Here is an 11,674-nt window from a genome sequence, read left to right on the forward strand (position 1 = left end):
ACTACAGCTGTTTTTTTTTTGTTCAATACCTCCCTTCATTACATTTACATTTACATTTATTCATTTAGCTGACGCTTTTATCCAAAGCGACTTACAATTGCTATATATGTCAGAGGTCGCACGCCTCTGGAGCAACTAGGGGTTAAGTGTCTTGCTCAGGGACACATTGGTGTCTCACAGTGGATTCGAACCCGGGTCTCTCACACCAAAGGCATGTGTCTTATCCATTGCGCCACATCACCCATTACAGTAAACAATTATTTTTTTTAGGAAATTTCTGTAATAAAAGTTATTTTTTTTTACAGTTTGTTTATTTTAAAAGTTATAATTCATGTAGGTGATTTTGAAGTATATTTTATGTTGATATAAAATGGTTACATACTGTAAAAACTAATCGTGATATTAATATATTAAGGCCTTGTCCACACGGACACGGGCATTTTTATAACCGTGACTTTTTTTACGCGGTTCAGCCGTTCGTCCACACGGAAACGCAGTATCAGGTCCCTGCCAGGGTGAGGATTTTCAGAAACGCTGGTTGCAGTGTTGTAGACAGTAAAACCGGGGTTTTTGCTTCTGATTGGCCAACGTGGTTTTACGATTAGGGTTATATCGCCTCCTGCTGGTGTGGCATGCTCTTGACAGTGCTTGATAGCGTGTTTTTGTGTTTTCATGTAGACGGAGATTTCTTTTAAACCGAGCATGTGTGGACGGGATTTTTTTTTTAAATGCAGGAGGAAAAACTCCGGTTATAAAAATACCCGTGTCCGTGTGGACTAGGCCTAAGACTGCCTACTCTATAGACCAGGGGTGCCCAATCCTGCTCCTGCCGATCGACTGTCCTGCACAGTTCATCTCCAACCCTAATCAAACACACCTGAAGCAACCAATTAAGGTCTTCAGGATCACTTGAAAATTAAAGGCAGGTGTGTTTGATTAGGGTTGGAGATGAACTGTGCAGGACAGTCGATCAGCAGGAGCAGGATTGGGCACCCCTGCTATAGACCTTATGCAGGCTTTTTTAATTTCGTTGTCTTGTGCACTACTGGGCCACTGTACCCGGTGCTTCACAAAGCTTCATTTCACCATCACTACACAGAGGCATAATGTTTAACAAATCTGCAAAACACGAGGGAAAGAGCACACACTATAAAGGGAGCAGAAAACACGAGGAACAGGTGACAATACTCAGACGAGAAACAGGTGAACACATTCACACAAAAGAGGAGCTGAGAACATGAGGAAAGGGTGAGCACACTCAGACAAGGAACAGGTGAGAGCACACTCATACAAACGAAGACTAATTTATTTATTTTAAGTTTATTTGAATAGGGACAAGTATGTTACATAAACTCATGTTATATACTACAACATTTTAGCCGAAGCTAATTCTCAATGTTCGTCCCTAATGGGCCTTTACATAAAATTAAACAATACATTGGTAAAATAAACATAATAATACAATATAACACAATATAAATGCAACGAACAGTCAGTGGTCGCATTTCTGACCTCTGAATAAAGAGTCTTTAAGTTTATATTTGAAGAGGACCCAGTTTGACTCTCCTTTCAGTTCAGTGGGTAAACAATTCCAGGCTTTAGTGCCTTGTACAGAGAAAGCTGATTGTCCAAATTAAGTTTTACATTTCGGAATCTGACAGTTCCCGTTCTGAGCTCCTCTAGTCCTTGAACCCACAGCCCTGAGAGTAACTATGCACTCACTCAAGACCTGTGGGGCTTGCTGGTTTAAACATTTATACATCAGCTTCAACAGGGAAAATTTTGTGAAATTTGCAAAAGATAAAATGTTTAAATTTCTCAGACTAACACAATGATGTGACCTAATGGGTTTCCTATCTAGGATTTTAACCGCTCTGTTATAAATCATTTGAAGTGGCTTAACTGTAGTAACAGTAGCCTGTGACCATGAGCAGATGCAGTAACTCATATGCGAGAAGATCATGGCGTGCATGAAAGTGTGAGCAGCATGAAACGGTAGGTAATCCCTGATCAATCTGAATGTATAAAGATTTGCTTTGGCTACTCGACAGATTTTTTTAATATGACTGTCAAATTGAAGTTGAGAGTCAAGTACATGGCCCAGGTATTTGACCTCTGATACCTGCTGGATCTTATGCCCCATTATCTGTAATCAATGACTAAACAAAAGGGTGTGGAAACAAGGAGGCAGGAACACAGTAGCACATGGCCAACACAAAAGACAGAGCCATGTGTTCAAGCACAACACAAAGACACATTAAATAAAGACAAGACTGACAGAACTGTCAGAGGAGAACGTCTCGGGTTACGACTGTAACCCTTGTTCCCCGAGAAGGGAACGAGACACTGCGTCGTCGTCGTGACGACACTATGGGAACGCCCCCAGCGTAACGCATCTGAAGCATGAATGAAATCTGTCCAATCCTGATTGGTGCTGCGTCATGACGTAGTAGATGACGGCATGCCCGGAAGCTACAAAGGGACGCCGGCTCAAACACACGTTAGCTACTTTGCGATGAAGCAAGCGCTCTGAACGTGATAGGTGTGGCGGCGAGACGCAGTGTCTCGTTCCCTTCTCGGGGAACAAGGGTTACAGTCGTAACCCGAGACGTTCCCCTTCGAGGGAACTCGCACTGCGTCGTCGTCGTGACGACACTATGGGAACGCAATGCCCACTATGCCACACCGTAAGCACGCCACCCTAGTGTGAAGCTGGAGACCAGGCACACTTAGGACGCGAGCACTCTGGCGCCAGGCGTCACAGGGAGTTGCAGACTATAAAATCTTATGAAGGTGTGCGGAGTGGCCCACCCAGCCGCTTCGCAAATATCTTGAAGTGAGGCTCCAGAAAGGAGGGCTACCGAGGAGGCCATGCCCCTGGTAGAATGAGCCCTCACAGCTATAGGTGAAGGCAGATTGCGCACCTGATAAGCCGTGGCTATAGCCTGAACAATCCAATTACTGATTGTCTGCTTGGATGCAGGCAGCCCTTTCTTGGGTGAACCAAAGCACACCAACAACTGGTCTGACTTCCTCCACTGAGAGGACCTCTCAAGGTACACTCTCAGGGCTCTGACTGGGCAGAGCCGGTGGAGTCTCCCCTCTTCCGCCGTCACGTGAGGTGGAGGATGGAAGGCCTGAAGAACCACTGACCGTGCCACATTAGATGGCACCTTGGGCACATAGCCCGGTCTAGGATGTAAGATGGCCTTAACTCCGCCAGGGGCAAACTCCAGGCAAGTTGGCGATATCGCCAAGGCCTGGAGATCCCCCACTCTCCTCAGAGAAGTGATAGCAAGGAGCAAAGCCACCTTAAGGGTCAGGTTCTTTGCCTCAGCCGACTCCAGTGGCTCGAAGGGGGCCTCAGCCAACCCTTCAAGTACCACCGCCAGGTCCCAGGTTGGAACTCTGGAGCGAGCCGCAGGCCTCATCCTCCGAGCCCCACGGAGGAAACGTACAACCAGATGGTGCTTCCCCAAAGGCCCATCACCTAGAGGCGAGTGGAAAGCCGCAATGGCAGCCACATACACCTTAAGTGTGGACGGGGTAAGACCGGCAGAGAAACGATCTTGGAGGAACTCCAGCACTGAAGCCACTGGGCAGTTAACTGGGTCCACCTCACGCTCTCTACACCAAGTGGAAAACACATTCCACTTCAGGCTGTACAGTCTCCTGGTAGAGGGAGCCCTGGAGCTGAGTAAGGTCTCGACAACATCTGCTGACAGGCCAGCCTCTAGGTACCGAGCCCCCTCAGGGGCCAGACCCAAAGGTTCCACAGCTCTGGCCGGGGGTGAAATATTGTGCCCCCTGCCTGAGACAGCAGATCCCTCCTCAGAGGGACCTGCCACGGGGGGCCGTCTAGCAGAACTATAATGTCCGAGAACCAAACTCGGGTCGGCCAGCGGGGTGCTACTAAGAGTAGACTGATCCCCTCTTGGCGAACCCGCTCCAAGACTCCCGGGAGCAGAGCGATCGGGGGAAATGCGTACAGACGCAGCCTCGGCCACGTCTGCATCATGGCATCCAGCCCCAGCGGAGCTGGATGCCTGAGAGAGAACCACAGTGGACAGTGGGACGTCTCTTGAGACGCAAAGAGATCCACTTCCACCGGGCCAAATCTCACGCATATGGCTTTTACCACCTCTGGGTGGAGTCGCCACTCCCCGGGCCTCAGCCCCTGCCTCGACAGGATGTCTGCTCCCTGATTTTGGTCCCCGGGGACGTACATCGCTCTGAGAGACGACAGTTTCCCCTGGGACCACAGGAGGATCTGGTGTGCCAGTCTGCATAGAGGGCGCGACCTCAGACCCCCCTGGTGATTCAGATATGCGACAACAGAAGTGTTGTCCGAGCGTATCAGGACATGGTGGCCGCGGAGGTCTGGGAAAAAGCTCCTCAGAGCTTTGTAGACCGCCAGCATTTCCAGGCAATTGATGTGCCAGGAAGAATGCCGGGTCTCCCACAGACCTCTCGCAAAGTGGCCGTCCATGACCGCGCCCCAACCAGTGAGGGAAGCGTCTGTTGAAACGGTTTTCCGGCAACATGATGCTCCCAGCACTGGTCCCTGGGACAGGAACCAAGGTTTCCTCCATATGACGAGAGAACGAAGGCATCTGGGAAAGAGCTAGGCCAAAGGGAAGAACCCGATATTGGTACGCTTCGCCCCCGAACGCGAACCTCAGGAACTTCCTGTGACATGGAAGGATGGAGATATGGAAGTATGCGTCCTTTAGATCTATCGTGACGAACCAGTCCTCGAACTGGATCTGACTCACGATGGCTGGAATTGTAAGCATCTTGAACCTGAATCTCCTCAGAGAACGATTCAAGTGCCTGAGATCTATTATTGGACGCAACCCCCCATCCTTCTTGGGAACTATGAAGTACCGGCTGTAGAACCCGGACTCCCTGTCTGGCAGAGGAACACGTTCTATGGCCTCCTTGACCAACAGGGATTGAACTTCCTGTTCCATAACCCGAACCTGCTCTGGGCCGACCACAGTCCAGACCACCCCGTTGAACTTCGGGGGAGGGGAGCTGAACTGCAGTCTGTAACCCAGCTCTACAGTACGCAGGGCCCAAGCAGATATATTCGGAAGGCATGACCATGCGCCGAGATAATCTACTAAGGGAACCAGCCTCTCGAGGCTGGCCTCGGGTATCAACCGAGCCTCGTTCCCGACCCCCTGAAGCGGCTGACCGGCAGGGAGCAGTCGAGAATGATTTTCGGTGTGCGTACGCGTTCGCTGCCCAGCCGCAGGTCTTATTTGAGGCGGCTGGAGCGGCGTGCGTGCGCGGGAAATCAGTGTGGCCCGAAGCGTACCGGACGGCGGGAGCACAGCACTGATTCCCCGAGAGCTCCGGGATGGAGGCGACCTCAATCGCTCCACCCCGGGGGGGACAGCTCTCAGTGGTCCGGCCACGCCTAGGACCGCTTAGAGGAAGCCTTCCTCGCCTGAAGGACGGTCCTCAGATCGACCTTAGGCTGGGAGGGCTTACCTCGAGAGCGTCGCCTCCTTTGCCAGGCTCCCTCAGGAGGGGCGCGGGCGGCGACACTCTCTTTCTGCACCTGACGGTGCATGGAGCTGGTAGACGGCTGAGACTGCCCTTTTGCAGCAGTCTTCCCCGAGGAGCCAGGGCGGCGAGGGAGGTACTGATGGAAGGCAGCTGACTGCTTTTTCACCTCCTGAAACCTCTCAACTACGGAATTAACCGCGTCGCCGAAGAGGCCAGAAGGCGAAATCGGAGAGTCGAGAAGAAAATGCTTCTCCCTCTCCTTCATCCTTGATAAATTTAGCCAGAGATGTCTCTCTACGCATACCAGACCAGCCATAGAGCGGCCGATTGCACGGGCCGTCTCTTTGGTAATGCGGAGAGATAAGTCAGTAGCCTTCCTCAGCTCCAAAATATCATCAGGAGAAGGACCCTCGCCTTCGTCTAGCTCTTTAAGGAGATCAGCCTGATAGGCCTGCAATACCGCCATGGTATGCAGGCAGCTACCAGCCCGCCCGGCCGCCATAAAAGCTCTGCCCACCAGAGAAGATGTTTCTCGGCATGGCTTGGTGGGCAATACCGGGGCCTTGAGGGAAGATGCGGCCTCGGGAGAAAGATAGCTCGCGAGAGCTTCCTCTACCCGAGGGATCTTCCCATAGCCATGCTCAGCCGTCCCCAGAACATTAGCGAAATCAAGCACTGGGGGGTTGGAGAGCCTGGCTGAATAAGGTTTTTCCCACGACTTGCACAACTCATTGTGCAAGTCAGGAAAAAACGGAAGGCCCCGGCGTGGAGGCTGAGCCCGGCGCTTAAAGAACCTCTCATCCAGTTTACTAGAAGGCTGGACTACAGGTTCTTCTTGTGGCCAATTAATATTTAATTTGGCCACAGCGCGGGTCAAGACCTCCACCAGCTCTTCTTGAGCGGGTGTATGAAGCGATGGATGGGGCTCCATAACACCCGCCTCGATACTCACAGCATCTGACCCCTCAGAGCCAGATAGCTGAAGCATCGGTGCCTCCACCTCGCGGGAAGAAGCCGCATCGCGGGCTTCCACACGAGGCGGGAGAGCGTCAGGATCTTCAGACGAGGACTGGGAAGATGACGAATCAGTCCCATGTCCCGCTGAAAGATCCATCTGCGAACCCCACGATCTGCGGCGCCGCGCTGCCTCGGCAACGGCGGGCCCAGAACCGCGAGGCTCGCGAGCTTGGCCGAGCTGATCAAATATAGCGAGCCGCGAGCGCAATACCCTCAGCGGCAGCTTCTCACACTCGCTACAAGCGGCTCCCTCGAGAGCCGCTCTAGCGTGCTGCGCGCCGAGACAATGCACACACATCTGGTGTGTGTCCGTGCCCGAAATGTAACGTGGACACGGGTGCACACACCTTTTAAACTGCTCGCTTGCCATGCTAATAATGCTTGTGAAACTTGGACAAACAACACCAAATAAGACTCACAGAAACACAGAGCGCTTTAGCTGAAGAGCAAAAAGCTAACGTGTGTTTGAGCCGGCGTCCCTTTGTAGCTTCCGGGCATGCCGTCATCTACTACGTCATGACGCAGCACCAATCAGGATTGGACAGATTTCATTCATGCTTCAGATGCGTTACGCTGGGGGCGTTCCCATAGTGTCGTCACGACGACGACGCAGTGCGAGTTCCCTCGAAGGGGAACCCGGACAGCATGACGACATAATTCAATGGGTCTCATTCATGAAACATTCGTAAATATACGAGTAAATATGTGAGTGATTTGCGCGTAAAGAGACTTTCCCGAACACACTTCTCCTGATTCACAAATACTTCGTAAACATCAGATGTGATAGTGAAATGTGTGTGTATGTATGTTAATGAATTCCAATCAGTCGTAAATGGGACGCGCGTGCACGCTCATTCTCACTTACCATAAATCCCGCCCATTAAATCCGACTGACAACTATATATGGGCATCATATTATGACACCAAACGAAGGATTTCAAGAAATTTCTCAGATGCAGAAATTGAAGTTTTATTATCAGAAGTGCATTCAAAACGCTACATTTTATTTTCAAGCGTACATAGTGGCGTATCAGGTCCTAAAAAAAAGGAAGCTTGGCAGCATATTACAGATGCAGTTAATGGAGTTTCATCTGTTAATCGAACAGTCCCAGAAGTGAAAAGAAAATGGTTCAACATGAAGCTTGACTGCAACACTTGTGACTTGCGGACTTGTGTTCCGTTTGCAGATGCTATTACTGGCTCTCATAGTAAAAGTAAAAAGAAAAACCGTATGTAATTACTATATATAATATTTATTTTCAAAATGCTGTGTAAATATGTACCCGATTAAGTTGAATTAAAATGCAGCCTTATTAATGAGCAAAACGTTCGGATGTTAAACGCACTATTTACACGTGGCTGGGAGCAGGTGTAGATTTCTTTCGTACCAACTAACATTTGGAAAATACGAACATTAAAATGAATCCGAAAATTTACGCCAGAACCACTTTACACACGATTTACACAAAAATTCGTTCTGCTCGTGTTTCATGAATGAGACCCAATGTAGTAGTACCCAATAGCAGAGGTGGAAAGAGTACTGAAAATTTGTACTCAAGTACAAGTACCGTTACATTGCTGAAATAATACTCAATTACAAGTAAAAGTACTGGTGTCAAAAAAGTAATTAAGTAAAAGTACAAATTACTCTTCTCAAAAACTACTCAGAGTACTAGTTACTAATTACTTTTTACCTGGCGATAGTTAATGCATTACCAATAAAAATATACAACCAAATCATAGATTTATGTAGAAAATAGCTAGCCTACTTTTAACACATTTTTACCTTATTGTCGAAGAACATTAATTAGTGGATACTGGAATTTCTAACTTCAATATGACACCTTGAAATATGTCAATATTCAGTAGGCCTAGCCTATAATTTTTAATACCATCGGGAAAACTACTACATACTAAATATTTTAATATCTACATTTTTGTCCATCCATTTTGTCAAGGCAATCATTATTTTCAAGCATTGAAAAGCACAACACTCATTGTAACAGTAATCTTTGAATGGAAAAGTTTAATTCAAGTCTTCTGAAGAGACACATCCACTTTATAAGGTGAGATTTTAATTTAGGCTTTTGTTTACATATTTAAACATTGATCAATAACCATTACAATAATCTAATATTTACTCACTCAGTGTATTTGTCTTTACTATAGGGTAACGTGAACTGTTGCAATAGCTCACAGCCTCACACACAGCACAAGGAAGCTTGATTTCAATTCAAACTGAATTTAATTTGCAAAAAGACTAGATTTTTCATAACTTTTGACAGCGTTTAATTCAAGAGCATGGAGAGATTGGAGCTGGACGTCATTTGAGTCTGCAGTGAGAACCACTTGGAGAGATTCGCGATTACACATGATATGACACACAGTCCGAGAGCGCACACTCAATATCCGAGTCCAGTTCATTCGTATATTTGAGAGCTCGCGTCCAGTTTTCTGCGATTACATGAATGTGCCCTCGCGTTATAATATTGTTCGTGACATTTGCCATTAAAATGTGCCATAGAAACTTGCAGGTATTAATAAAATTATGCGTAATAGGCCTACCTGCAATCCCGCGCTGAGAGGAGGCGGGTGTGTCAAACTCGCTGTCGTTGAGATGAGAGAATGAGAACGCGCAGCTGGTATCGTATTGGTGTATAGGCCAAAATGAGTTTTGACAGATATTTCAGTATTGATATGTATCAAAATATAGATATTTTGACAATACTACTATGTAGTTTGTTGTTCCAAACTTTCAGTCCAGCCATTAATCACTCTGAGCTCCTCGCCTCCTTCATGATCAGCTCTTCAAAACCTGCTGCGACTGCGGCGGCTTTCATTCAGTTTATTGGTCCGTTTTACGATCTAATATTTTTATTGGCTACCGAAATGCCATTCAAAGATTTGAATATCAATTCAAATTGTACTCAGTAACAAAATGTGATTTTACAAGTAGCGAAGTAGATTACTTAGCTTAATATGTACTTGAGTACAAGTAAAATTACAGATTTAAAAATATACTCAAAAAGTACAAGTACCCAAAAAAACGACTTAATTACAGTAACGTGAGTAGTTGTAATTCGTTACTTCCACCTCTGCCCAATAGTAGTTAAAGTGCAGTTAAAGGTATGTTTCAAGTATATAAAATTAATACCTAAGGAACATTTTATAGGTATGCTTAAAGTGCAAAAATAATATATAAATAGTAAACTATAAGTATGATGTTATGTTCACTTAAAGAAAAACGTACAAGTATCCTTGAGTATAAAACTACAAAAGTTGTTTACTGAGAGTATACTTCAAAGTGTACTTTCATAAACTAAAAAAAAGTATACTAGTGTCACAGGTCGGGATGGGCCGAACCAGACTACACCCACCCCTAGACCAAGAACACTTTGAGGAGCGTGCCAGAGACGAGACCAGAGACAGAGGATAAAAGTAACAATTTTATTGAGAGTAAAATAATTTATAATCCTAATCTAAAAGTCTTCTTCTCTCCCTCGTCCAGGGAGGATCCCAGGCGGGGCAAGCAGACACACCCTTCCCCACGGGCGGCGATTCCCAGTAAGGAGTACTGGACAGGTAAGTATTGGACAGGTGAGTTCCTCACAGGTGGGTAGATGATCCAAGTTTCCTTTCCTCTTGCACGTGAGGGGAACAGTTCCCAGCAGTCGATAATAGACAGGTAAGTATCTTACGGTAAGTAGGTTGTCAACGTTCCTTCTCCCAGGCTGGTATCAGGTGCACGGTGGGAGGTAATGGACGGGTGAGTTCTCCGATGAGCGGATGGTCAAAGCTTCCTCTCCTCTTTCGCGTAGGGGACAGTTCACGGCAGTCGATGATGGGCAGGTGAGTATCTTACGGTAGGTAGATTGACCGAGCTCCTTCTTCCACGCTGGTATCAGGTTCACAATGGGAGGAGGTGAAACAGGTGAGCTCTCCGATGAGCGGATGGTCAAAGCTTCCTCTCCTCTTTCACGTGGGGAACAGTTCACAGCAGTCGATAAAGTGCAGGTAGGTATCTTACGGTAAGTAGGTTGACCGAGCTCCTTCCACGCTGGTATCAGGTTCACAATAGGAGGAGGTGAAACAGGTGAGTTCTCCGATGAGCGGATGGTCAAAGCTTCCTCTCCTCTTTCACGTGGGGAACAGTTCACAGCAGTCGATAAAGTGCAGGTAGGTATCTTACGGTAAGTAGGTTGACCGAGCTCCTTCCAAGCTGGTATCAGGTTCCCAATGGGAGGTGGTGAGCAGGTGAGTTCTCCGATGAGCGGATGGTCAAAGCTTCCTCTCCTCTTTCATGTGGGGGACAGCTCACAGCAGTCGATAATGTGCAGGTAGGTATCTTACGGTAAGTAGGTTGACCGAACTCCTTCTACACCAAGGGCAATTACAACGGTAAGAAGTGGACAGATAGAACTGCAGCAGGTCCTCCGTAAACACCGTACGAGACTTCCCCTAGGGCAGAAGGGGGCAAGCTCAGGAGCGGTGTACGACTCCCACGGGTGCCTTGGGCGGGTGAGTACTTCGCACCCTACAGATGGACTTCAGGGCTGTAGCGGACTCACGGTCACAGGTAGAACGGCTCACATGTGTCGTAGGAAAGACGAGGACTTCACACCGTACCGGTGGCTTCAGGGCTTTAGCGAACTCACGGTCACAGACTGAGCTGGGCTTTATGTGTCGTGGAGAAGACAGGGACTTCACACCGTACAGGTGGGCTTCAGGGCTGTCGCGAACTCACGGTCACCGACTGAACTGGGCTTTCTCTAGGACAGACAAAATCATAACTTCACACAACAATATAGTGTTTCTCACATGTGTCGTGGGGAAGACAGGAACTTCACACCATACAGGTGGGCTTCCAGGCTGTAGCGAACTCACAGTCACAGACTGAGCTGGGTTTTCTCGAGGGCAGACAGAATCATAACTTCACACAGCAGTATAGTGTTTCTCACATGTGTCGGGGGGGGGGGGAGGCAGGAACTTCACACCATACAGGTGGGCTTCAAGGCTGTAGCGAACTCACAGTCACAGACTGAGCTGGGCTTTCTCTAGAACAGACAGAATCATAACTTCACACAGCAATATAATGTTCTCACAGGTGTCGTGGGGAAGACAGGAACTTCACACCGTACAG

Source organism: Rutilus rutilus (assembly GCF_951802725.1).
Source record: "Rutilus rutilus genome assembly, chromosome: 9".
NCBI lineage: Eukaryota > Metazoa > Chordata > Actinopteri > Cypriniformes > Leuciscidae > Rutilus > Rutilus rutilus.